This window comes from Rattus rattus, chromosome 17 (genome assembly GCF_011064425.1).
Source record: "Rattus rattus isolate New Zealand chromosome 17, Rrattus_CSIRO_v1, whole genome shotgun sequence".
Taxonomy (NCBI): Eukaryota; Metazoa; Chordata; class Mammalia; order Rodentia; family Muridae; genus Rattus; species Rattus rattus.
The window spans coordinates 38,356,263-38,382,904 of NC_046170.1; the positions used below are offsets into that span (position 1 = coordinate 38,356,263).

The 26,642-nt window shown below is 44.9% G+C and overlaps 1 protein-coding gene and 1 non-coding gene across 2 annotated transcripts in view; both read left to right on the top strand.

The window, feature by feature from the left end:
- The window catches only part of Cdh13 (cadherin 13), a 1,043,248-nt gene that overhangs the window by 418,960 nt on the left and 597,646 nt on the right, over window positions 1-26,642 (top strand). The gene's annotated exons all lie outside the window — the stretch shown is intronic.
- On the top strand, window positions 23,069-23,206 carry LOC116886742. The gene has a single exon (XR_004386149.1). It is a non-coding gene; the product is annotated as a small nucleolar RNA SNORA17 (small nucleolar RNA).

Sequence of the window (26,642 nt, forward strand, 5' to 3'; positions counted from 1 at the left end):
CCTATGTCAGGGAAGGTTCTGACACAGGTGCAGCCAGGTAGGCCCTTTGTAAAATCTTGAGGAAGTCAGGGGAGTGTGGTCTCACTGGGAGCTGTGCATCACAGCTGCTGCTGATATCCGAGAGCAACCGGCAGGGAGTCTTCTGCCACAGCCTAGGTTTCCTGTGGGAGGTCCACCTCCTCTGGTGGCATCTCTCGGAACATGCTGGATGTTTGACCATCTGTGTGGTTTGAGCCACGCTATTCCATAGCGGGTCAGTCAGGGCAGAGGAGGCTTACTGAGCTGGCTTCTCCACACAGAGAAAGACGAGCATCCATTCCGGAGAGAATGAGACTAACTCAGTCCAGCCTTGGGATGGCATCATCCTTGGGCATTTAAGACTTTCACCCTTCATAGTCCAAAGGAGCCATTTCCTTAGAGTGGCAATCCTCAACCTTCCAGATGCTGGGACCCTTTAATCTAGTTCCTCGTGTTATGGTAAGCCCTCCTTCCCCCCAACCATACAATTATTTTCATTGCTACTTCGCAACTGTAATTTTGCTACTGTTAGGAGTCATAATGTAAGCATCTGTGATTTGGTTCCCAATGGTCGTAGGTGACCCCTGTGAAAGAATTGTTTGAAACCCCCGAGGGGTCTAGAACCCTTAGAACAGGGGTCTAAGTCAGCCTCAACATGCTGGTTTCCAGGTGCCTCAAAGACCCTCTGACAAATACTCTTTCCAAAATAAGAGAGATGAGGAGAGAAAATGATTTGGGTCTACAATCACACTGGGCTGAACCAGAGACAAGTGTTTGCCTTAGAGAGTCAACATTATGCACAAAGGATGACCTGTCACCAAATACATAGATGTCCAGTTTGGAAATTTTTTTTTTCTTTTCGAGAAAAGGTCAAGGCCTCATGTATCCCAGGCTAGCCTTGAACTCGCTAACCCTAACCCTTAAACTTCTGATCCTCCTGCCTCTACATCCAGAGTGTTTGATGTACAGACCTGGGAGAACACACCCTGTTTATGATGATTCGGATGCTGGAGATCAACCCTAAGGCTGTATGTATGGGAGGCAAGCACTCTTATCAACCAAGCTGCATTCCCAGTTTTACATGGGGCCTGCATCTGACTCAAATTGTGCATTGCAGAGTACCCTAAGAAAACTGAGGGGCAAGAGCAGTAGAATGCTTCCAGACAGCTCCCCAAAGCCTTCCCAAGAACCACAAACTCTATTGAGAACGTTCATTCTCTCCATGAACAAGCAAGTATTATCCAGCCTGCAAGGAGGCACAGGGCCACAACTGAGGCAGACACAGGCCCTGTGCTTGTTAGCCTAAGTCTCACAAGGAGGGAGCTGAGCTCAGGGCTGGGTCTGGAGCCTGCACTCCTGACCACCTTCCCTACCAACCTCCCCATCTCCCACACTCTGGGTCAGGACCTAGTGGCTTAAATAAAACAGCAACAAAACACAGGAAATGTCATTGTCTCACGCCACCTTCTGTTTGCCTCGTCAGCTATGAGTCCTTAGGTAGTACCCGGGACGCTATTAAACACTTGACCGAAGTGACATGGGGCAGACCGTTTGTTTTGACTCACAGTGTCTTTGCAAGGAGAGCATGGTGGGATTCATGGTGCCAGGAGTGTGAAGCAAATTACACTCATCTCAGATCCGACCTTGGCTGGAGGCAGAGCTGGGCTCTAACCTACAAAGCCCACCCTGCAGGCACCCCTTTTCCTCCAGCTAGACTCTGCTTCCTAAGGTTCCATCTCTGGAGCACGTGAGCCTTTGGGACCTTCCACATTCATCCCCAACAGTTACTTTGTCCTTCTCTGTGCCATACGGAAGGACAGCTGTTCCTGCTTAATGTTACCTTCATTCTCCCTAACTGACCCTTTCCAGCCTGTACCACTTCTTGCTTGATAGCCCGAGTTTATGACCTGTGAGCCCCATCGCCCGTCACCGAGCTGCTTCTGTGCTGTAGGAAATGAGTCTTAACTTCCAAGCAGCCTGGCAGAGGGTCTGGTGCACAGCAGCTGCCTAAGGCCAGTCCACTGGCAGGGTGAGCACAGGAGTAGATAACATAAACTCGTGGGAGGGCCCTCTCCTCAGAGATCAGAAGCTTCCCCATGGCCTTTCTGATGCCAGCCTTCCTCAGTCACACATCACAGCAGAGGAGAGCCGCAACTCAGACTTCCAGGTTCCCACGTCGAATGTGTTTTTCAAGCTTCATTAGAGTGAACCCACTTCCTGCAGAAGTGAGTAATTAAAGGAGCCTCTCCAATGATTATCCAGAAGGGGAGTCTCATGGCACAAAGCTGAGAAGAGCAGAAGGGCTGCATCGCACCGAGAATATTTTCTGTGTTCCTTAAATCAAGTCATGAGAAGTCCCGGGTCACAGTTAATGCAAATTCCCCTTCCTCAATCATTCCTTCTTTGGACCTGTAGCAATCCCCAAATAGCATGGCATGCAGAACCACAGGTTCTCATGTAGACCATGAATGGATTTTTCCCTTTCCTTGCTCAGAGCTCCTCATAGATAGCCAGAGTGGTCCTCTAAGGAGAGCTGTGGCCGGAGAGACCAGTGTCAGAGGATCCAGGGCCCCTGACACATAGTCAATGATTTTGACACAGCATAACTCATGTTGCTCTTTGTATTGACCTAAATGAAACCAGAGACAGCTCCCCCCTCATACACACACAGTTATGAAGATAACTAAGAGCTATATGGTATACTATCTAGATGGTATAAATATCTAAATATAATAATTAAAATATAATATTAAATGTTGTTAAAAGTATTTAAATCCTGGCATGGGGTTCCTTCTCGCCCTAGACTATTTACGTTCCCAGGTGAACGACACACACACACACAGCCTTGATATTTTCAAATGTCTTAGGCTGCACAATAGCTGGGCAGTGCCTAACCTCTGTGCTGTTAGAATCCACCTTCCTACCGATAACTCCAAGTTACTACTTACTAATCTCTATGTTCTGTCTCTATGGGTTTTTGACTCAGTTGAGCAGCTCTCTGGGCCACGTCCTCTTGGCCCTTTTACATGGTGTCTCTCCCTCTCCCTCTCCCTCTCCCTCTTGCAAGTTCTTCTCCTTCCATGCCAGCTCTATCTTGCACTTTCTTACCTTTCCGTGCCGGCTTTTATCTCTTCCCTGCTCCTTCCCCATGGTTTCCGGCAAGGGAAACCTAAACCCCGCCTCTCCTCTCCAGCTATTGGCTGCTGGCATCTTTATTAACCAATCAGAATTCACTGCGGGCAGGTTCCCAGAACTACATTGTAGACTCCAGATCTTGGGGGCAAGCACTTCGAACTTCCCTAACAGGAAAAAAAAAAAAAACAAAAAAACAAAACCTCAACAATTAAATATCTAAAATAATCAAAGAGAACAGAAGATGCGTCTTTATTGTTCAAGGTGTGGCAGCTTTGAAAGATTAAAACGTCTCGTTGCGACTTGAAGGCCATTATAATGTCGGAGCCATGGAGATGGCTCTCTGGGAAAAATGCTTTCTATAGAGGCTGAGCGGATTAAGATTGAGGCCTAGAAGCTGAGATAGTGTCTGGGGAGGGCAGGTGCAGTTTTATGGGGTTCCATACCAGGACTTCCAAGAGTTTAGACCCAAATGGAACTGAGTAGCTCTCTTAGACGGTATCTCTCGGCTGTGACTGTGTAGGATCAAGTCTGATCAGAGAAGAATAATTCGAGAATTCTACCTTTGTGAGTGTCTGACTAAATTTCATCTCCTCAGTGTATCCCGTGGGCAACACTGTATCACAGCGCACTTATGTACAGTGGTGTTTCCTCTGTTCTCAGGATGTCTCAGTTTTGAATTAGGAAGACATTATTTCTTTCTTTGCCTTTTGCCCATTTCTTGTTTCCATGGGTTTCTCTGAAGAGTCCTTCACGCTTAGCTGAGAGCCTGGCACACAATCAGAGTCCCATAAAGAGGTATTGAATTAATAAGTCCAGTTCTAATTGAATAGCTGTTAGACCATTAATGTCCAATGACTTTTGTGATGTCTAATGGCAGGGTGCCAGGGATCAATAGCAGGAGTATCAGATGATGAGGGTTCAATGATTCTGTCTGTGTAGTGGGAAGCAAGGGGGTGACCCTCAGAACACCTAAGATGGCCGTGGTGGCTACACATGGTAAATAGACTCAAGCTACCACACATGAGGGGTTTTGTTCAACTGTGTTGTAAATTATCTCATAAGCAGAGATTTAACGGCCACTTGGTCATTTTTCTCTGGGTCAAAGGTTTAACCTAGTTGCAAATCGTGCCTTTTACTTGGCTGTTTTCATCTGCTAACTGAATACACAAGGAAGTTTCACTCATACATTTGGCACCGGGGAACTTATTCATGTTTGATTTTCATATGCTAGCGGGCTGCTGCGTAGCAAGTCACGTATCTCTCATAGACATTGGCTTCCAAAGGGAACAGCCAGTGCTACTTTTAAAATGAGTAACTGGAGCTCTATGCAGACTCAGACCAAGATGCTTCTACCAGAAGAGAAACCAGTTATCTCTTAGTTGGGAAGGTTAGTTAAAACTTTGGAGCTCATATATATGAATACTTGGTCCCCTGTTGGTGGAATTGTTTAAGAGGGATTAGGAGCTGTACCCGTGTTGAGGAGGGAGGTCCCTAGTGTGGGTTTTGAGCTTTCAAAAGATTCCTGCTCTTTCCAGTCTCCTCTCTCTGCCTCAGGCTTGTAGGTCAGATGTAAGGTCTCAGCTACTGCTTCAGTGACATATATGCTTGCCTGCTGCCATGGTCCTGGCCACGATGGCCACTGACTTGCCCTTAGAAACCATAAGCACACTATCTTTTATAAGTTTCTTTGGTCATGGTATCTCTTCACAGGAATAGAAAAGTAACTAAGACACTACCCCTCCCCATCCCACCCCCCAAGAAAGCAGTTAGGGGACTGTTCCTATCGATCCAACCTATAGTTTGTAGTAGAGAAGGTAAGGGGGAATGGAGGAAGGTTGGCTGTATAATTAGGGGAACGCTTGACTGTTGATTATAATCATCTCACAGCCATTAGAGAAGGAAGAACCTGTTTGTCTCTACAGGTTTCCCATTACTTTATTGGGGGAGGGGGAGATATCACAAATTCCCTCACTTAGACATTACCAAGTTATTTTCTTACAGTTCTAAAGGTCATATATGCAAAATGAGTCCCATTTATCTAAAAACTAAGGAATCTGAGGGATGGTTCCTTTCTGGGGTATCTAAGACAACCTATTCCTCACTTCTTTCTGGCTTCCAAACCCTGTTTAGAGCCTCTTCATCTTCGAAGGCAGTTGTGAAGCATCTTCGACGGGGAGAGGGTGGGGTGTAAGCCAAAGAGACACAAATCAAAATCTGATCAAGCTAAGCAAGAATAAATTTATGAGAGATACCATAAAATACCAGTCAGTCATATGACTCACGCATTGTCTGGAACCCAGGGTTATAAATAAGCACATCGGATTCATCAATATGAAGTTGCGTGATGATTTCTGAGGTCATCTATGACGATGTTTTATCCCGCCATTGTCCAACAGAAATTAGAGTTGCCATATACACATATTTAAATTTCCTGGGACTCAAAGAGGAAGGTTAACGTTAGTAACATCCCCGTTACCTCTATGTCTCATGTAATTGCCATCTGCCGTGTGGTCTGTAAACACCTAGGTATTTTCAACTACTTTTTTCATATTAAATTATATATTCCATGTGTTAGTCCACTTTACCATTGGAATTGGCCAGATTTCCATCCCCCCATGACTCCACGAAGCTCATGGTGACAAAAGATCCCAATGCTCTGTAGAGAGATGCCCAAGGTTCGCACAGAGGCAACCCAGCCTTCAGAGGCAGGGGGTCAGGGAAAGCTTGAAGGGAGAAGGAAACCCAGGAAGGAATATGCAAATCTGGGAGAGTAGACAACACAGCCATGGTATCGAATGTGTGAAGACAGGTAGAACAGAATGAGGGATCTACCACAAAAGACACAGAAAAAAATGAATGGAATGTATGTAATGATTCTTTGTATTTTCAGTGTCTTCTACCTCCCCTCCCTAGTAGGTGATAAAGGCAAGGTTACAGGTGCTTCATAGACAGCTTTGTCTACCTACAGTCTGTTGAACCATGCCACGCCACCACGAAGTAACTGCCAACTGCCCGAGGGATATAAAAATTAGAGCCCACGCTGTCTTCCAAAGGGAAGAACTTCAACTTGGTTGCAACCCAAGCATAAAACTACCACCTCCCCCTGTGTGTTAGTGTAAAACTTGTCGTCTCTAAAATGGCTTATGTAGCAGCACTATAACATAAAATACCCACGATTATATTGTGACTTCATATCTAGAAGTCATAAGATAGTCACGGCTTAAATAAAGGTCCTTCTAAAACTAGACATGAAGTTTGGATCCGGCTCCCATATGCAAAGGGCTTGACTTTTTCTAAGCTTCTTGTCAATGCTGAGTTTTCTTCAACCAGTGGGCAGGCAGCTAGCCGTCCCTATGTGTGTGGGGCTAAGGGACTTCCTGGAATAAGAGAGCTTCAGTTTTAGTCTCCAGGCCCAATATTTAGGACTTTGGGTGCTAATATCAGAAAAATAAATCCTGAAACACAACTAAGCTGGAAAGTCTTCTCGCCAAGGACTTCCCAGGATTAGTAACTCTTAAAGATGGGCCTCCTAGGGCCAATAACTCACCAAAGGGATTATCAATCAACATTACCAATCTATTAATTTGCAAAAGAGAGGAATGGGCATGAGCAGGACTGGAGATCGCTAAGACCACGTGATTGGTTTCTCCTCCCTGGATGAGGCCCATCTAATAATTTAAAAAAGAAAACTGATGACCCCAGGCAGAGAGGCACGAGATCTGAGTGATCAGCACGTCCCCTCCCCCCAAGTCTATTAATTTACAAAGAGACATTGCTATCAGCGAGATACCATGCAGAGACCATGCAGTTAGCACACTTTGTGCTTTGCCTCTATCTTTTGTGCAAAGTGACATCCAGAGAGATGTCTTCAGCCTCTGTGGGAAGCCCGTAAGGGATTGAGAGTCCAAAGGCAGCATGGTATGAATGGCTTCTTGCCCATCTCTCCCAGTGACTGAAGACCATCTTCCCCTGCAAATGCTGGCTGAATTGCCTTGATAGGTACTCCTGCCTTCAGGTTGAGTCTTCACAATTAACATCCTACTATCTGACCTGTAACCTCTGACCTGTGACCTCTGATCAGTGACCTCTGGCCATTTTTACATGTGCTAACATCTTCACTTCCCTGGGTGCCAGATCATCTTTGTTGCATAAATCTCTCTTATTTTGAGCAACCTCTACCCACTTCCTACAAGATCTTACAAAGGCAGATTAGGGATTTCCCATCCTTCAGTAATCTCTATTAATTCCCTGGAGACACCAGACAAAACAGTGGTTAGAGGCATGGGTTCAGGATTGAAGAAAAGCCATCTCTGGTTTCCTACTACGGAGTACATAAGTAGGGTATTATGTCCCTTTGAGCATCAGTTTCCCAGTCTGTAAAATGGAAACCTTTCAGATCCAGTAGATACAAGTAGGACATGCTAGGTCACATGTAAAGAGATTAACCCGATTTGAGATTAATTTGATGCTAAACGGATGAGAGCAGATAACCGTAGCCGTGAAAACCATTTTTTTTTCCTGTTACAATTTTGAAATCTTATGACTTTACAACCTAGACAGAGATTAATGACACGAGACTCTGAACTTTGGAGATAACATACGTATAAGCCACACCCTGTGTTTTATTAGTGCTGTTGACGTATTATATTCCAGAGAAAGATGAACGTTGTCTACGTTGGCCCTCCTCCTTCCTGGCCAGTTTGCCTCTGTCTGCTTCTCATCGCTGTCCTCCCTCAGTCCCGGAAACCATCCCAAGTCTCAGATGTTACCTTCCTGTATCCCATCCCTTTTTACTCTTACTGGAATCTTCAAAAAGAACCTTGACTGGACAACCCATGGTTACTATGGTAGCCATTCCTCACTGACTCTTCCCAGCTACCCTATAAGGGATACAGCAAGCATTTTATGGAAGATACAGCTAGGCCATAGCCAAATGAAGGCCTTTGCCCAACTAAAGAGCTAAAGGTACCCATGGTTGTAGCTAGGGGTCGAATTATAATTGCTGGCACCTTCCCAAGGTTTAGCAATATTTTCTACATGTCTGTTCTAGGCAACATAAATATTGTCTAACTGAGGATATAAATCCCTACATAAAAAGATTTCCTCACTGCTGGTGGGAATATAAACATATACAGTCACCATGGAAACCACTACGGAAGTTCCTCTAGCAAATTTAAAATATAACAACCATATGACCCATCATCCCACTCCTGGTTAACTGCCTGCAGTATTCTGAGTCAACATACAAAGACACCCATGATACATCTGCTATGCCATTCACAATATCAGGGAGAAAATGAAACCAGTCTAAGTGTCAGTCAACACAGGAATGGATGGAGAGAGGCTGGTATAAAAAACACACTGGGATTTTCTTAGGTTCGCGAAGAGGAATGAAACTCTGACCTCTTCAGGAAAATGGATGGAACTGGAATCAGTAGGCTAAGGGATGTAAGCCAGATACACGCGTGACACATCGTGTGTGCACACGTGCAAAATAAGCCTTACAATCACAGGCTGTGATGCCCTTCACCCATACTCTACAGGCAAAACTAAGCAGTTCAAGCATGTTAGGCTTCTAAGAGGGACATCTCAGAATCTTAGGTAGGGTGCTAGGTCCTCAGTTAGACAAAGCTTCCTAGCTCTGTGTCATGAGGGGTTCTCCTCCCAGTAACACTCTGGCAAATGTTACCTGAGCAAGCCAACAATGTAAGGCAGTTCCCCAGGAGAACTCTCACATCCTAGCTCTCCAAAGACTCAGTCTTCTGAGCCAGTGGCCCTGCCGTTGGGGTGACTCACCCATGGGCCACTGCTACTGCCCACAGAGACTGACACTGTGGCCTTCCTTGATTACCACTTTCCCTGCCACAGCCCTCCACACCACTTCTCTGCCCAGCTTCTAAAGTCCTTTCCATCATGACCCACGATTGCCACACACTGCTAAGACTGTTTTCACCACAGAGCCTCTAAAGCTTGGGTTGGGCCCACAGCAGCCTTCCCAAACCCCAAGTCTGTCAGCTTAGTGTCTGGGTATCCAAGTCTGAAGAGCATTCACTGCCTAGGGGAGGGTCGTTAGTAGTCTCAATTTGTTCACAGAGGGGCACTGGCACTTATCAAGCTTCTCGCATAGGACCTAGTCCACACATGAGCCTCCTCCCCACTATAATTGTCATGCTGAAAATGAATTTTGAACTTCTATATAATAAATTCAGTTTATAACTAGAATGATGTCCTGTAGTCGGCACTGGTCCTGAGTTTGATCCTCAGAATCCATGTAAGAAGGCTGCCACCCTAGCACATGGCTGTAATCCCAGTGTTGGGAAGGTATGGCCCAACCAGCTAAAGCCTACTGGCGAGCTCCAGGTTCAGTGAGAGACCCTATCTCTAACATAAAGAAGACTGGCTCTGAGGAAGAATGACACCTAAGTCTCTCTTTCTTTCTCTCTTTCTTTCTCTCAGTTTCTTTATCTTTCTGTCTCTGTCTCTCTGTCTCTCTGTCTCTCTCTCCTTTTCTCTCTTCCTCTCTCTCTTTGTCTCTCTCTCTCTCTTTCACACACACACACACACACACACACACACACACACACACAGATTCACACCTCACCACACTTTCATTGTTGCGTGCTTTGCAAATACAGTCCCATAGGATAGAAAACATTGTTCTTATCATGATTTTGAAGGAAAGACCAGAGGCATAAAGAGGCTAAAGCAGTGTATAGTAAGGTAGCACTCTGTGGAGCTTAGTGAGATTTCCTCCTGGGAAATCTACCACCAGAGCCTCATCCTCTTGGCCTTGCTTTGTCTCAGAAAGACTACCCACCACTTCTTTTTAGCAACCCCTGTCCTGTCTCTTCCTGACACGGGACCATTTCACCCTTATCAGCTCTCCCCAAATGCTCAGCTCTCCCCAAATGCTTGCTGTAGCCACTGGATCCACCGATAACCCTGGGCACCTTACAGTGCATGGTCCCCACAGCTCCTGGACTGCAGAGCTGACACATTGCGTCTGTCTCTCCAGCAGGCAAGCTGCAAGCAATTATCTCTCAGAGGAAAAACAAAGCGTTTGCACTAAATGTTGGTCCAGGATGTCTCTCCTGAGTTCCAGGCACCAGTCTGAAATCGATGCCCTCGTTTCAGACCAGATAAGGAAATAAAAGAAGAGACGGAAGCATGGGCCTATCCCGCTGGGGAAATTCTCCAAAAATTTTTAGGGCAATTCAACTTTTTCCCCCAAGAATCTTGATGAAAAAAAAAAAAACTTGTGTTTACTTAAAATATCACACTGGCTGTTCTGGAAGCTTCTTGCTCCTTGGAGTGTTTATTAAGAAATGCCGTTCTCGCCACAACAAAATTTCAGTTTTCTTGGCTTCTGAAAAGCTGTAAAATCATTAATTATCTCTTAAAATGTATTAATAGAAACTCATGATCTTCCTGCCTCTGTGTCTGCCTATCTTGGCACGAGCTACTGTGAACTGGGATAGCTATGCTGACCTTTGAGCCCTTCTAGCCATCAACAACAGTGAATTCATGAACTTGGACTAAAGATTACCAACATATACACTGAAATCTCCCTTTGTTTCCCCCTGTTCTTGAGGAGCAAGTTAACAGATATTGATTTTTTTTATTTCTCAACCTGCAGAGAAATGAGTGTTTCACTGTTGACATTTTTATGATCTGTAGTTTCCGGTCTATTTAATAGCCTCGGTGCGCTATTATAAAAAGGCTCTTGATCATAAAGAACTGTTATAGAAGAGAAAGTTCTTTCAGCCAAGCAAACCTAGCTGACAGAATCCACCTCCTCAGACAGGAAAGACTTGGTACTTGGTGGTCATGCCAGGAAGAGAAACATTACTAAGGTTGGACAGAGATGAGATTCTCCCTGTATACAAGCTGATGACTCATTAACTATTGCTCTCAGAAGAATGACCAAATTGCTTATTTTATCTGGGAAAGGTTGAGCCATGAACCCTTGGAAATACAAACCTTAAAACCCAATTCAGCAAAGGTGTTGTCTCCGGCAACAGCATTTTGAGTCAGACTGTGTTAAATTATGCCGCTGTAACAAACAGCTCCCTAAATATTTACTAACTTAAACGATGGGGATTTATTTCTTATTCATGATGCATCATCATGGTAGGGTAAAGGGAATTATGTTCTCCACAGTCTGCCATAGTAGACCATGGCGGCAATACCTTTGTTTTGAGACAGAGTCTCACTGTAGCTCTTAGGCTGGTCTTGAACATGGAGATATCTATCCTCTTGCCTCAGGCTCCATACTTCTGACATTGCAAGCATGAGCCATCTAATATCATGAGGTGATGTGCCAGCATTGTCCACGGCATAAAAGGACAACATTCTGAATTTTTTTGCCCTCCCAGTAAATGTTTTCCAAGGAGTGATAACATTTATTGCTGTCATCCTTTGGACCTAAAGGTGGCACAGCCCTATCCCGTTGCAAAGGGGAGAGGAAAGTGTGGCTCTGGACATGCTCAGAAGAGAAGGGCCAGGATTATACCGAAGTATTAGAAACTCTAACCACAGCAACCAGGGTTGACTTAGTGCTTGTTGTATCCAGGCAGTATGTCGAGACCCTACCAACTTTGTTTCATTTAATCCATAACCAACCCCAGTTCTGTGCGGGGTATGCTTCATGAGATTCTTTTCCTCAGGAAAGAAGACTAGACATGCAGAGAGGAAGCTAAACAATTAGTCAAGGCCATCTCTGCCTGTGGACAGCGTCACTGAACTATTAAGCGCTGTTCTCTGTGGGCTCCAGACAGATGTGGGCCAAAGCACGGTCCATTTGCTCTTGGAGGCTGAGGAGAGCAGCTGCTGCCTTCACTGGGACAATAATGCCCCTGCATCAGAAAGAAAGAGGACTCTAACCGAAGGGAGCTGCAGATTCTTTTCCTACACCACTGGGAAACTGTCAGCTCAGGAAAACAGTTTTCAGGTATGAACATGCTGGGCTTGTTAGCCTTTGTTCCCAGGTCCTAAACAAAGGAAAAGTGATGTCACATGAGATGTGAGAAATATTTGAACCAATGTTTAAAATATGCAACACTGGCGCTGAAGAGATGGCTCAGAGGATGAAGCACTTACTGTTCTCACAGGACCCCAGTTGCTTTCCCAGCATCCATGTCAGGGATCTCAGAGCTGCCTGTAACCCTAGCTCCAGGAGAGCCAACGCATCTGGCCCCTGGCCTCTGCCAACACCTGGACTCACACATTTACTTACTGTCCTCTCCAACACTTACACATACACATAATTAAACATAAAAATAAACCTTTTTAAATATCCACCTTATATAATCAATTTGAGAAGATGTTTGTATTTGCATGAGGTAATTCTGAACTGGTTTATACATATGAGGCTTACTGTGATGGTTTGTATATGCTTAGCCCAGGGAGTGGCACTATTAGGGGGGTTGGCCTTGTTGGAGTGGGTGTGGCCTTGTTGGAGTGGGTGTGGCCTTGTTGGAGTAGGTGTGGTCTTATGTGTCACTCCGGGCATGGGCTTTAAGACCTTCATTCTAGCTGCCTGGAAGTCAGTTTTTTCCTAGCATCCTTCAGATAATGTAGAACTCTCAGCTCTTCCAGCACCATGCCTTCCTGGATGCTGCCATGCTCCCACCTTGATGATAATGGACTGAACCCTTAACCTATAAGCCAGCCCCCATGAAATGTTGTCCTTTATAAGAGTTGTCTTGGTCACGGTGCCTCTTCACAGCAATGCAAAACCTGACTAAGACACTTACATATATCTAATTTATGTATAGATCATAAATTACCTAATATTCATCCTACAAATTCATCATCTGCATCAATCCGTCCATCTACCTGAACCAGTGGCCAGTAGACATATAATTTAGGGTATGTGTTCAATATAAAATAGAAATTGTGTTGGCATTTAAAAACACTAGATATAAACAAGTGAACCAATCAAATAATAAATTTTATTCAAACCAATATTAACCCAGTGCAGGCAAATGTGATCCCTTCAGTACACACTCAGCTCAGGGAATCAGAAATTTGTTACACTTTTTTTGTGCCTAGCTTTTAGAATTCTGCATGCACTTCTAATACATGGCAATTGGCACATTCTGCTGTCTTCGGAAATCCTTGGTGTGTATTCACCATTCATAAAGAGTCTTCCTACCCAGAGTATGTCAAAGCCACTTGAAATAATTGAATGGCACCTGTGATGAGGAACAAACTCATGTGTTTCTGTATTATTCTAGAAGTTATGTGTATGCCCAAAAAGTGCACATTTTAATTTTTTTCAAAAGAGTGTAGGAGCGTTTGCCCGCACACATGTATACAGGGCCCACAGAGCTTGACAGGAACGGGCATTAGGGATGGCAATGAGGTACCATGGGAGGGTGGGTACAGAACGCAAGGGCAGGGAGCCCTCCTAAATGCTGAGCTGTCTCTCCAGCCCCAGCATGTATATTTTCATATAAGCCTTTGCCTGCAAACTCTGAACACAATTCCATTTTCCTTGGAGGAACGCTTTCTCCAGGACTTTGCGCAGAAGCACCTGTTCTCCCTGCCACCAGCTGGGAGAATTTCCCGTGGGGAGAAGCGATACCTGTGCGTCTGTGTCATGGGACTGCAAGCGCCTGGATCCTGGTTATGCATTTTCTGTGGCCAGCTGTGTGACAGGCCGGTTCAAGGCCCTCCCGGGAAACAAAGGGCTTCTCTTCATCCTCATGCCCTGATAGAATGTAGGACCTTTGCTTCACCTAACTTACTGTGAGTCTGTGTTTCAACGAGATCCCCTAGATTGGAGTCGAGTTGTCAAAAGTCAAGTGGCCTACGTGTCTCCACATTTCCAGGCCTCAAAAATTCTTTTCCGTCCATTTCCTGAAATCTGGAGTTTTCAGGATTTCAGAGAGGAGTCTTACTGGCTAAAATCTGAACGACATACTCATTAGTCACAGCACTCGGATATTCTGAGTGCTGGATTTGGGAGTGGAGAGCAGGCAGCTTATTACAAACAGCCCACAAAGCACTATCGATGTCCCTGGGTTGACAGGCTTGATTGACAGGCAGAGGAACCCCTGTAGCCTGAGGTTCAAGTCTCACTCGTCTCATTGTACAAGTCAGAAATGACTTGTGTTGGGCCCAAGAACACTTAGTGCCAGAACTGGGGTTCCCTTGAGTTGTGTGCAGGGAGGGTGTCTTAATGACTGTATCTCTTCCCTTTGGCATTGAAATAGGCAGTGCTGTGCTGGAGGCTTGACCTTCTCTATGTATTTAACAGGGTGCTATTTAATCACCCATCATGAAGGTGGTTGAGGCAGTCACCCAGATGGTGAGGAACACTCCCCAGGTCTTCCTCCCTAAAGTGACCTGGTGACATCCCAGGTCCACTGAAGAAAGCTGTTCTCAGAGGCCTGTAATACAGGGTTGAATTCCTGTTGAGAGATTATACAGATTTCGCACAAATGAAAAGGAGAAAATGACAGTGTATTGTTGTAAATGAGTCCCATGTACATTTTCTCACCATTAAAGCTGCCCACAATGACTTAAATATGATAATACAATTTACATCAAGTGATGTGCTTAATATAACAAAGCAATACTGAATGACACTAAATACACACACACACACACACACACACACACACACACACACACAATCACCATCTGTAATTGCTGTGTATCTTTTCCTGGGGAGATATGAACACTGCTTCCTGCTGGGCATGGCATGCGTGAGACATGTGCTAGAAACCAGACCAGTTACAGATCCTCCATACTGAATCTTCCCGTGGGCAGAATTGCTGCCGAAACGAAGTCCCTGCCTGCAAAGAAAACTACATTATACCTGTTGGTGGCAGGGTCACCAAACCATGGGGGAGGGAAGATGGCGTGAGTGGAGGAGTGTCTGTGACGAGGCAGGAGGCTGACAAGAGGCAGAGCTGTGGTTCTGATTCCGGCCTGCTTGTTCCAGACATCCTGCCCGGTGAACATAAAACTGGAAAGAGAATAGCACGCAGGAGCTCTGACAAGACCAAGTGGTCCATATGGACATCAAACTCAGCACGATGGCACTGCCAGACTTTCTCCTCTGGCACAAAGAGCCTTTGAGCACTGTTTGATAATGTTCCAAAAGGGAGATGAGAAGCCACATCTCCCAAATGTTCTGCCTAAGTCCTGGAAATGACTAAAGCGTTTACCCTGACTCCAGGAACTGTTACAGATGGGCGCCTGGTGCCATGCCTTGTTCATTTAGAGTTGTCAGGATGGGGAATGTCTCAGCAGGCCCGGTGTGTCCATAGCTAGACACAGACCTGTTCACAGCATCAGACAACACACCTGGCCATTCCAGAAAGTAATTTCGGGCTGGCCGGATGGGATGCTGCCTGCCCATAGTCCCCGCACTCAGGGTTCTGAGGCAAGAGAATCATCACTTAGATGTCAAACCTGTGTTGCCTAGTGGGGTGCTGTCTCAGAAAAAAAAAAGCAAAAGTGTCTCAACAATCCTGCTTCCTATAATTATTATGAATATTGCCAGGCATGAAGTTATGTTTGTACTGAGTAACTATGTGCTCAAGTTCTAGATTTTATGATTAGCGTTTTAATAATCTTGCTTTGTTATTAATTTTAATACAGTTGTTTGACTCTTGTCATTGATTTATAAGAGCTCTTTACATATCATGGGAGATAATCCACTGGGCGAGCTTTGCAAACATTTCATCCCAGGCTGTGACCCACCTGTGCATTTTCTTAGTGGTAGATTTCGGGGTGAAAGAACTTTTTAAATATTAATGTCTTTTGATTTTTTAATATTTTGTATCTATACTTTTGTTTCTTTGGGTCTAGTTTTAGAAATTCATGCTTATACACCCAGAATAGAAAAGTCTTTTCATGTTTTCCACAGAGAACTATAATTTTAAAGGACCATTGAGCTGACCCAGCAATAAAGAAAGACACACACGGCCAAGCGTGATGTCCTGGGACACACATGCTCTAAGGAGAGAACTGGCTCCAGAAATGTGTCCTCTTACCTCCCGACATGCTCCATGGCGTGTAAATATGCACACGTGCACACGCACATGCACACACCAATCAATCCATTAATGTAAGAATAACTGCAAAATTTTGATAATTGCATTTAGAATTAATTTTGTGCTCATTTAGACGTTTGCTATGCCAGCCTTCTGAGATAAGCACTGGGGTTCATCTCATTCCCTGCATGTATCTAGCCATCCCAGCGTTCGTTACTTAAAATAAGAAAACACCATTGTATTGTCTCCTTGATTGACTTAGCTTGGTATCTTCCTTCGAGAGTTGATTGGCCAAGTACCAAGTCGGTTGCTAGGCTGTGTATTCCGTCCCATGGAATACATCATTCAACAGTTCCTGTGCTCTTCCGATGACTGAGAAGCCTTTGAGCAAGGCCAGGTTCTTTCAGCATTCTTCTTTCTCAAGATCCATTTGTGTGTGTGTGTGTGTGTGTGTGTGTGTGTGTGTGTGTGTGTGTGTGTGTGAGTGTACAGGTGTATTTGCATGCACATGGAGGCTAGATGTAAATGCCAGATGTAATTTTTCAATCACCATCCTGTTTCTCTGAGACGACGTCCCTCACTGGCCTGCAAGTCACAGGGATCCGCCTGCCTCCACGTCTTCAGGGCTGAGATTACAAGTACCTTATCCATGGACACAAGTGATTAAACCAAGATCCATGTGTGTGGCAAACACCACGCTGCCTTCTCACCCCCAAATGTCCTTTACATTTTCACGACTCGTACCGTTAGTTTGCCAGCCTCTTCAGAAAGCACGGCCGCACTGTGATCTGTATTGTGTGAGTCCGTGGGAAATTTTGGAGAAAGTGGGCATGTTTAGCACTGAAGTCATAGACACGGTAGACGTTCCTATCTCTGTATGTCCTCTTTCATTTCCATCAATGGTATTCTCAATTTTAATATAACAATCTTAAATGTCTCTCGTAACATTTATTTCTGAAGAATCTCGTCCTTTAGACACTACTACAGTTAACTATTTTCTTGAACTTTAATATCAAATATGCACTGTTAGCGTATAGCGCCACCAATTCTGCTTCTACAAGACTTATTTTATCTTTATGTGTCTGCGGGCCGGTAGGTACACATGAGTACGGGTGCCCGAAGAGGCCAGAATAAGACACAGACTCCCCTGCGGCTAGAGTTACTAACAGTTGTTATCGTGACGGAATCCCTTCTGTAAGCTGATGTCGCAGTGTTTCTTTTATCATGGATCAGAGTAAAATTTTGCAAATTTTCTCAGACTTCATGGAAACCATTTTAGATTTGTTTTTTACGATTTCATTTTGTGTATGTATCTCTGCATGGGTTGGCATATGCGAGTAAGGTACCTTAGGCCAGAAGAGGGTGACAGATCCCCAGCTGCTAGTGTACTTGGATGGGAGAGCTCTCGACAGGGGTGTTAAGAACCTGAAATGGGTCCTCTGGAAGACTAACAAGTGCTCTTTACCACTGAACCATCTCTCCAGCCCTGATACACATTTTTTTTAAAATGCTTGATTTTGTTTAAGTAGCAGAGTCTGTTGATGACATTTTGAGTGGTAGCCCAGGCCCATATTCCTAGAACAAAATCTGTTTTTGCTATGTTTTACACACTGATGGAAGCATCTGGCTAATATTTTACTGTAGAATTTTTTCGTGTCAATTAAGACATTGTTCCATAATCTCTCTGTCTCAATGTTTTGTCAGGTTTTGGTGTCAGAGTTACCATGCCCTCCTAAAACAAACTGAGGGTACCCCTTCCTCCTCTGCTCAGTGAGAATTGGGAGCTTGCTTTTATTGGTCACTCAATTGACTGAAGGGTTTGATATGTGAAACACCATTTGGTCCATGAACCAGCTGCTGTCATGTGTAGGAAGGTTTAGAAAGTTTCACTTTAACAAATGCAGCCTCTTTAGATATTGGGTTATTGTATGTTCCACACAATGGTTGTTAAATTTTAATTTTTAAGGAAAACTTTTGACTTTACATTATTCTGTTTGTTGGCATATGCCATTTGTCATTTGACCGCACTCTCTTGATACAGGTCCTGCCTCACTTCTGATGCTGTTTTTCTCATTGGTTCAGCTAGGAGGTCGCCAATCCTGATTTCTTTTATTGATTGGCATTTTCCATAGAAACGGCATATAAACCTTTCCATAGAAACTTCTGTTTTCTCCACTGTTCTCCAGCCCCCTGATTTCTTTTAACGATCATTATTTATCTCATTCTGCTTATGGCGGTTGGTGCTTCTCCTCTCATTCAAGCTTTACAAGATGGAGTCCAAAACCACTGTTCCTCTTCTGCAGCAGAATCCATCTAAGGGTATAATTTCGGCTGGGCCTGGTGGCTTTTAATCCCGGCCTGTAGAAGCAGAGGCAGACAGATTGTCTTTACTTCAGGGACAGTCTGCTTTATATAGGGAGTTCCAGGCCAGCCAAGGCTATGTTGTGAGACCCTTTCTCAAGAAAATACATAAAGAAATAAGGATATGAATTTCTTTTTAAGTTTTCCTGTTTTTGTTTGTTTATTTATTGTCTTTTAATGTCATAAAAGCCTTGAATTGTATCCCAGGCATTGTAAATAAGATATTATAGAAAAGATAGATTTTGTTCCTCTAAGAAGAGAGAACTGTTTGCTTGTTTTTAATTTGTTTATTTGCTTGTTTACCTTTGGTTTGGCTAAACCCGCACGTGTACACTCCATGCCTGTGGTGAGCAACACGTCTGGCTCGTGAGATGGCTCAACAGGTAAACACAAGCCTGGCAACCAGAGGTTGGTCCCTAGGACCCATGCAGTAGTAGAAAGAATAAGGACTCACTCTGACCTCTATGTGTGCACTGTGGTGCATATGCCCTCACACATGAACATAAACACATAAAAAGTAGATGGATGGATGGATGGATGGATGGATGGATGGATGAAAAATGATTAGATGGATAGATGGATGGATGGATGGATGGATAGATGGATGGATTGATGGATGGATGAAAAATGATTGGATGGATGGATGGATGGATGGATGGATGAAAAATTATTAGATGGATGGATGGATGGGTGGATGAAAAATGATTAGATGGATGATGGATGGATGGATGGATGGGTGGATGAAAATCGATTAGATGGATGATGGATGGATGGATTGATGGATGGATGGATAGATGGATAGATGGATGAAAAATGATTAGATGGATAAATGGATGGATGGATGGATAGATGGATGATAGATGGTTGAGAAATGATTAGATGGATGGATGGATGGGTGGGTGGTTGGATGGATAGATGGATGGGTGGTTGGATGGATGGATGGATGGATGGATGGATGGATGGATGGATGGATGGGTGGATGGATGGATAGAAGCCTGTAGAGACTGAGAAGTGCTCCAGTGGTCCACAGCAGCAGACTGAAGAGCATAACTGAGAGTCAGAAGTCAAGTCTTTCTCCCCAGTCTCACCTATCTGAATTTACCCATTTTTCCCATGGCTAGTGTATCCTCCACTGAATTAAGCTATCAGGACTAAGGGGTTTGTGCCAGTTTTAAGTGTTTGCCTAGCACTGACTGATCTTTTATCAGGCCAAGAGCCCCAAGGATGGAAACACACGCATCTCACCCACACATCACTTTCTCCTTCCAAGATTCTACTCCTCCCTCTTGTCCCACTTCTCTATAGCCCTGAGAGTGTTGCTTATTAAGTACGTAAGCAAGAATTTATATCCTATGTGTGATAGTGGATTCGCCAAGTGCTACTACAGAATAGTAGGCAGGAGCAGTAGCCGTAGTAGCAAAAATGTAACTTCGTGTGATCAAGTATAAACAGGACCCTCACCAAATGCAGAATGTGGGCTGAATAATCAATGTATTTCAGCATACCTGCCATGAGTCTAGCATACAGTACAATCAAAGGATGTACTGTTTTTTTAGCCAGGCATGGTGGGGCATCCCTCTAAGGCCAGCATTTGGGAGGCAGAATCAGGGGGAATCTCTGGGAGTTTGAAGCCACCCTGATCTACATGATGGGTTCCACACCAAGCCAGGGCTACTTAGCAAGACCCTGTATAAAAATGAAGCAAACAGACAAGCAACAAGAATCAACAGCAACAAAACATAGAATGGCGTTCTAGCTTTCTCTTCGGGATATCTTTGTTTTCACTGTTAGCCTTGTGCACTCATTCCCGAGCAGGCGACACAAATAAAAGATTGGCTAGCATTGGCATGCACAGAAACTTACATAAATAAGTTACATCAATAATGCATCAGGAGGATTTCTTTGTATTCGTTCGATTGCTTTGGGGAACACAACTGTAATGGATATATATACTATTCTACAAAACACATCACCATTTATTTAGATGATTCATGGCTTAGGAAAACATAAGAAACTCCCATAGCTTTGGTGTATACATTTCTATATGAGGAAAATCCCACCCCGTGGCCTTATTTTCAATGAGGCTCAGTGCTAACTGGTTAATGCCAAACAGATAAAGTTAAGTAGCACATTTCGGGGCCTCAGATGCTCATTAAAAGCACTTTCGGATTTGGACTAATAAAAATGACATATCTGCCTCGTCCCTGCTTAAGGAAATTGAAGTGCTTCATCATCTTTATCTCATTAAGACCCCACAGCAGCGCTGTGGCATGGGCGAAGGTCAAGGAGGCTCTGCCTTTTGCAGAATGGAGGATCAAGTGTCAGGATGATGAAGTGCTCTCAGCAGGATTACCCACGGTGGGGAAGAGCCTTACATTCTGTGCCCCGGATGTCTTCACTCTGGAGACGACTCAAGGCAGCCACAGCGCTCAGATTAAGGAACTTCCAACTGCATGGTCCTACCATTCAAAGGCTATGAACTAAACATAATTATGCACATACCCCTATTTAGCTATCCCTGTATGACAAGAATGGGCAGAAGTGTTGTTAACTTTTCTACCCACCCACCCCCCCTGAATTCTTATATGAAATATTCACCTCCTGACTAAATGAATAGAGGGAATGATTTCATCTCTAGCTTCTCTTGTGTCTTGTGCTGTCTTGCAAGCCGGAGGTCTTTCTGAATACTTCACATACTCAGGGACCATTGAAATCCTGGGACAAGACTGTGAGATACATCCCATCATTGGCCCCATTTTTAAACGAGAAAACTTAAGATCAAGGTAGTTTAAACAGCGAGCCCCGGGTCCGCATATACCAGCTGTGAGTCCTGTGTTAAAATGAATGAGAAGTAGTGTATTCCTGTCTTCCGTCAAACTGACCAGTGACGTGTGTCCCTCAGAACACAGGCCCATCAATAGCAGGAAGTTTGTTCTAACCCAAGAAGAAACTTATCATTCAAATGGCATAGGAATCTTTGCAGAACATTAGAAGTTCATATTGCTGTCCTCATAAGCAAATTGTGACCTTTGGAGACAGACTGTGTCCTTAAGGTATATTAGCAGCCAAGAGAACTTGATGCTCTTATAAAATTCCGGAGTTTGGTCCCCAGTGCCAGCACCCATGCTAGACAGCTAATGACTGCCTGTAACTCCAACTCAACCACCCTCTCTACCTCATAGTTAAGCACACAGACATACACATATAAATAAGAAAGTAACTCTTAAAGGAAGACAGACAGTTTCAAACTGGCCATTTTAATTAGCATTTATTTACTGAACCCCTGAGTACCTGTCCTATAGCAACTGCATTAAAGACCTCGACAAAAGACTCGTGGTGAGACAGACAAACCTTCATCATATGAACCAAAGTGGAGCCTCAAGGGCAGCTTAAGTGCTTGAACTCACATCAGCCGTGGTTACAGGCTTAAGACCCGCACAAGATCAAGCCAACCCCCAAATGTGAGCATTGTCTCCTGTGAACTGCAAGACAGCCATAGCTGTCCGGGGCAGGAAAGGTTTAGGGGTTCGTGAGAATTAAACCAATGGTTGAAAGCCATAGAGCTGATGTCTCATCTCAGCCTCCGTGCATGTAAGCAAGGGCAGAATTAAAAGCTGCGTGGGAAAGACCAGAACGCATCCCTAAACCTCGAGGTCAATAGTCATTAGAAAAGCTCTCTGTATTTTAACAGCAACAACATGAGGGAAAGCCAAGCAAAAGGGGAAAATAAAATGTTTCTGTCTACCGCCAGATGGGTGCTTTGAATAGTGACTTCCCTTTCAACAATTTTGTGATATGATTTTTTTTTAATGGGGAAATGACTAATAAGTTTGGGAGCAATTAACTTGATTCTTAATAAGGATGATTCAGAACCGTAGCAGGAGCTGAGATTCTTTCAGGCTCTCTAAATATCACCGCTAAATATATAGTAATTGGATATTTATGTGAGTTCAGACTCTCTGGTGACAAAGGCGTGAATCATAACATGTTGGGATGCAGTGCAGTTTTAAACACGCTCTCTTACTAGGCTCTCGAAATAGCCTCAGAGAAAAGCCCAGTGGGGTTTGGATGGCTAGTTGCTGAATGTCTTGACTTCAGCGAGGAGCTGGGACAGTTTTACCCAGTGACATGCCACATGGGATGTGGAAGATGGAATGGGATTGGAGTGAGGGGGGCGGTAAGGAGGCTGGTTTGGCCTCTGGCTATCACCTGTACACTGGGAGCAGCACCCTCCTTTGTGTTGGAGATGCGGATACTGAGGTCTGGAGACCTAACCATCGGGTCCAGCAGAGGCAGCCGGTAGCCCAGCCTAGACCACATCAGACCTGCGAAAATTCTGTCACCTCTATTATTCTGAGCTACTTTCCCGTAATATGAGAGATGAAATTGGTATTGGAAAAGATTTTGTTTTGTAGAGAAACTCCATAGACATAGAGCTGGAGATGTCTATGAGCTTTGAGCTATGAACAGACATGACCTCCACCCCAGTACTTACAGATTTCTTCATCGTGGGGGACTCACTTGACTTAACATGCCTGAGATTCACACCCCTAGAAGTATCATGGGGGGGGTGGTTGGCTACTGTGTCACATGTGCATCTGTAGGTGGCTGAGCGGAGAGAGGCTATGTCTGTGCTCAGTGTTCTGACCTGTGATCATCTGAGTGATTAGTAGACTACCATTCCCTGTAAAAAGCAAGCCTGAAATAACCACCACTTGAACAGCATGCGGGCCCTGATGGTTCCTAGGACTCGGGGCAACCAACAGACTAGAGGAACTCTGCCTGGGACTGAGGGCCGCAGGCAGGAATGAGCCTGAGACCGATGACCCTCCCATGGGGCCACATAAGTGGGTCGAGTGAGGAACGAGCCTGAGATGACCACCAGACCAGCACCATGGGGCCTGGACAGGGAGCTAGCCTGAGAAGGCCACCAGTCGCAGGCAGGCTCTGGAGGGAATGGGGGCAGACCGTGCATGAGATGACCCCTGCCTGGTGCCATAACACACACATGGGCATAGCACTCCCAAGGCCACTCCCGAGACAACCCCAGACACTCAGATCCTGCACACCACTAAGAGGAGCAAGTACGTGGTCAGGAAAGGGAAGAGAAAGAGAGAACGGGGAGGGGGGGGGATTCAGGCACAGTGAAGAGAGGCAGAACTGAAGAACAGAGGTTAGTGAGGAGCAGCCTGATGTGAGTAGTCAGGATTCCACCTAGGGCCATGATGGGGTCTTGACCTACGCTGCCTCCAGAGGCCACGTCTAGGTTCATGGCCCTGAATCAGCAGGGGTCAGTTACTATCCCAATTCTGGGCTGCCACCTGGGGACATGTTGATGTCTGAGGGATGTGTAGAACTGGCCCCATCCTTTGCCTGGGCATTGTGAGAGAGCTAGCCGAGGGGTATGAGAGCAGAAGAACTGACCTCGCCTCTAGTCAACTGCGGTAATCCAAGGGCAAAGTTGTGAGCGTCTCTCCCCCCACCCTCCCTACCCCCAGTGAGTGCCTCTCCCCCCACCCTCCCCAACCCCAGTGAGCTTCTAGTATTGCTAGAGCAGCAGAAGCCAGAGGCCTCATATAAACCAACAGGTAAGTCATCGCAATAAACATTTGCAGGCAAAGAAGTGTGGACAAAAGGGTATACTGTGAGATGTTGTTGTAAAATTAAGTTAGGGCTGTCTTTTACCCCGACTTGGTCCGTCCCCGCAGTGCCCCAAGATATCTGCTAGATATCTTGCTAGAAGCGCACATCCCAACTCCATGGCGGCCTAGACCAGCCGCCGCACCCTCTCTTACACTTAAATCTGCACATGAAAGAACACACCACCCAGTAACCTCCGATCCAATCGAGAAGATGTAATTGCCCACCTAAACATACACAGCCCTGTACACACCCATCCCTTAAGAACACTCATAACAACCTGTAAAGGTACAGCGTGGAATCTTAGCATCAGTTTCCATGTTGTCTCTGCCACTCTCTCAGTCTCCCCGTTTCCGTTCCAGTCTCTTCCCCTTCCCTCAAACTTTTCTCCCGCCCATCCTTCCTTCTCATCCAATGACAGGCCTTGTTCTATCTTGTACCCGCCTTCACCTCACAACATCCTACAGTGAGACACCGTGATTCTCGGCAGCTTCCACAATGAGATTTTTTTTTTTTTTTGTCTGTTTTTAGGGAGTGTTGCAAGGGCGAAGGGCAGATATGAGGGGTGAAGAGGATATGCGTAGGACTGAGGTGCATGATGCCACGTGCACAAAGAACCAATGAGAAGTTAAAAAAGAAAAAACCTTTTGCCAGCAAAACAAAGCAATATATCTGAGATTGGTCACATGATCCAGGGGGCCTGCGGATAACGAAGGGCATTAAGCCATTACAACCTTCCTCTGCCTCTCCCAGATTATGTTTCAGAAAACCGGGTTGTCAATATCCAGTCATCAAGAAGGATGGTACCAGGTAAATCTCAGGATCTCATCAATAACGCTTCACCTCTGCAGCGCTTTAGGGACCAGAATTTACAGTGAGCGCGGCCTGGGGACCCGCCATAATCTTTACCATACTTTTGTGGCGGTGCTGACTTCCAGAAGAAGCTTTCTAAGGTTGTAATGAGATTTAAAAAAAAAAAAAAAATCAATTCCAGATGTAAATCTGGTTGCCAGAGGGGACATTATTTTATACCTGATAAATTGCTTATCTTTTGTTTTGAACTAATGATAATATTTAGCAAAAGTAAATGAGAGCCAGTTGATTGGCTGAAGAGAATTATAACGGTAGGAAACACTTTTAGCAAGGATGAGTCCAGGTAAGGATCTGTGGCTTTGAACCTGTTTGTTTGAGTGTTACAGTCAGGAGATTTCCCTTGTCTTGCCTTTTTATTCATATTCATTCTCTCTCTCCTCTCCCTCTCCCTCTCCCTCTCCCTCTCCCTCTCTCTCCCTCTTCTTCTCCTCTCTCCTCCTCCCCTTCCCTCCCCTCCCTCTTCCTCTATCCCCCCTCTTCCTCTATCCCCCCTCCCCTCTTCCTCTATCCCCTCCCCCTCCCCTTCTCTCCCTTTTCCTCTATCCCCTCCCTCTCCCCCCCTCTTCCCCCTCCCCTCCTTCCCCCCTCTCCCTCTCTCTCTCTCTCTCTCTCTCTCTCTCTCTCTCTCTGTATCTATGTACCTATGCACATATGCATGCAAAAGTCCTCTCTGAGACTGGACACTACCTGTGTGATAGAAACGCTTTATGAACTCCCCCGTTCTGAACATCTTCATGAAGAAACCATATCTGCCTTCACAAGGCACTGACTTTTTAAATTCCAATGATAAGAGAAGAAAATGGGCTTATGTATTCAGCAAACACCAGGCATGCTGCAGGCAGGGTACATCTGGCTGCAACTAACCAACACACCTGGATGTTCCTAGATTCCTTGGGTACAGGTTGGTTTCTTGGCTCACCAGGAAGTCCTAGGGTAGGTGACTGGCAGGGATGGATTTTTCACTCAACAGTGCCATGCAGAAGTTGAATTATTGTTATCTTTCGCTCCAGCTTTTTAAAGTTTGTAGTTAGTCTTCACGCTTGTCGTCTTGAAGTCATGTTTGTAACATAGCAAAAGGATAGCCATGCACAATGTCAGTGAGCATGGGAAGGGGGGAAGGTAAGCCAGCCATGACTTTGCATCCTCTTTACAATGAAGGAAGTCTAACCAGAAGAATCTGCTACTTATTACATAGCTCAGAGACTTGTCTCCTAATGTATCCTAGCTGCAAGGGAAGCAGAAAGGGGGACAGAAAATTATTTTGCCAGTCTGTTGGTGCCTCAAACAAAATCGAATTTATACAGCAAGAAAACGGAGAAATAATAATGTAGGAAGACAATTACGTTTGTGTCAATATCAACACCACTTTCATATCTATGCCCTAATGGGAAAGACAGTGCGCTGAGATCTCTGCGTGTGCCTCAGAGTCGGTAGATGGTGGCCAAAGTAAAACCAAAAAACTAATCAAATGTCAAGCACCAGCCCAATTGCGGCCATGTTTAGGGGAGAATCAAGAAAGAGATTTTCTCAGACATGTTCTTGAGGCTACAAGACAGTTGAGGCATTTGTTCCCAAGGCAACCTGAAAAAGGCAGTACTCGGGGGG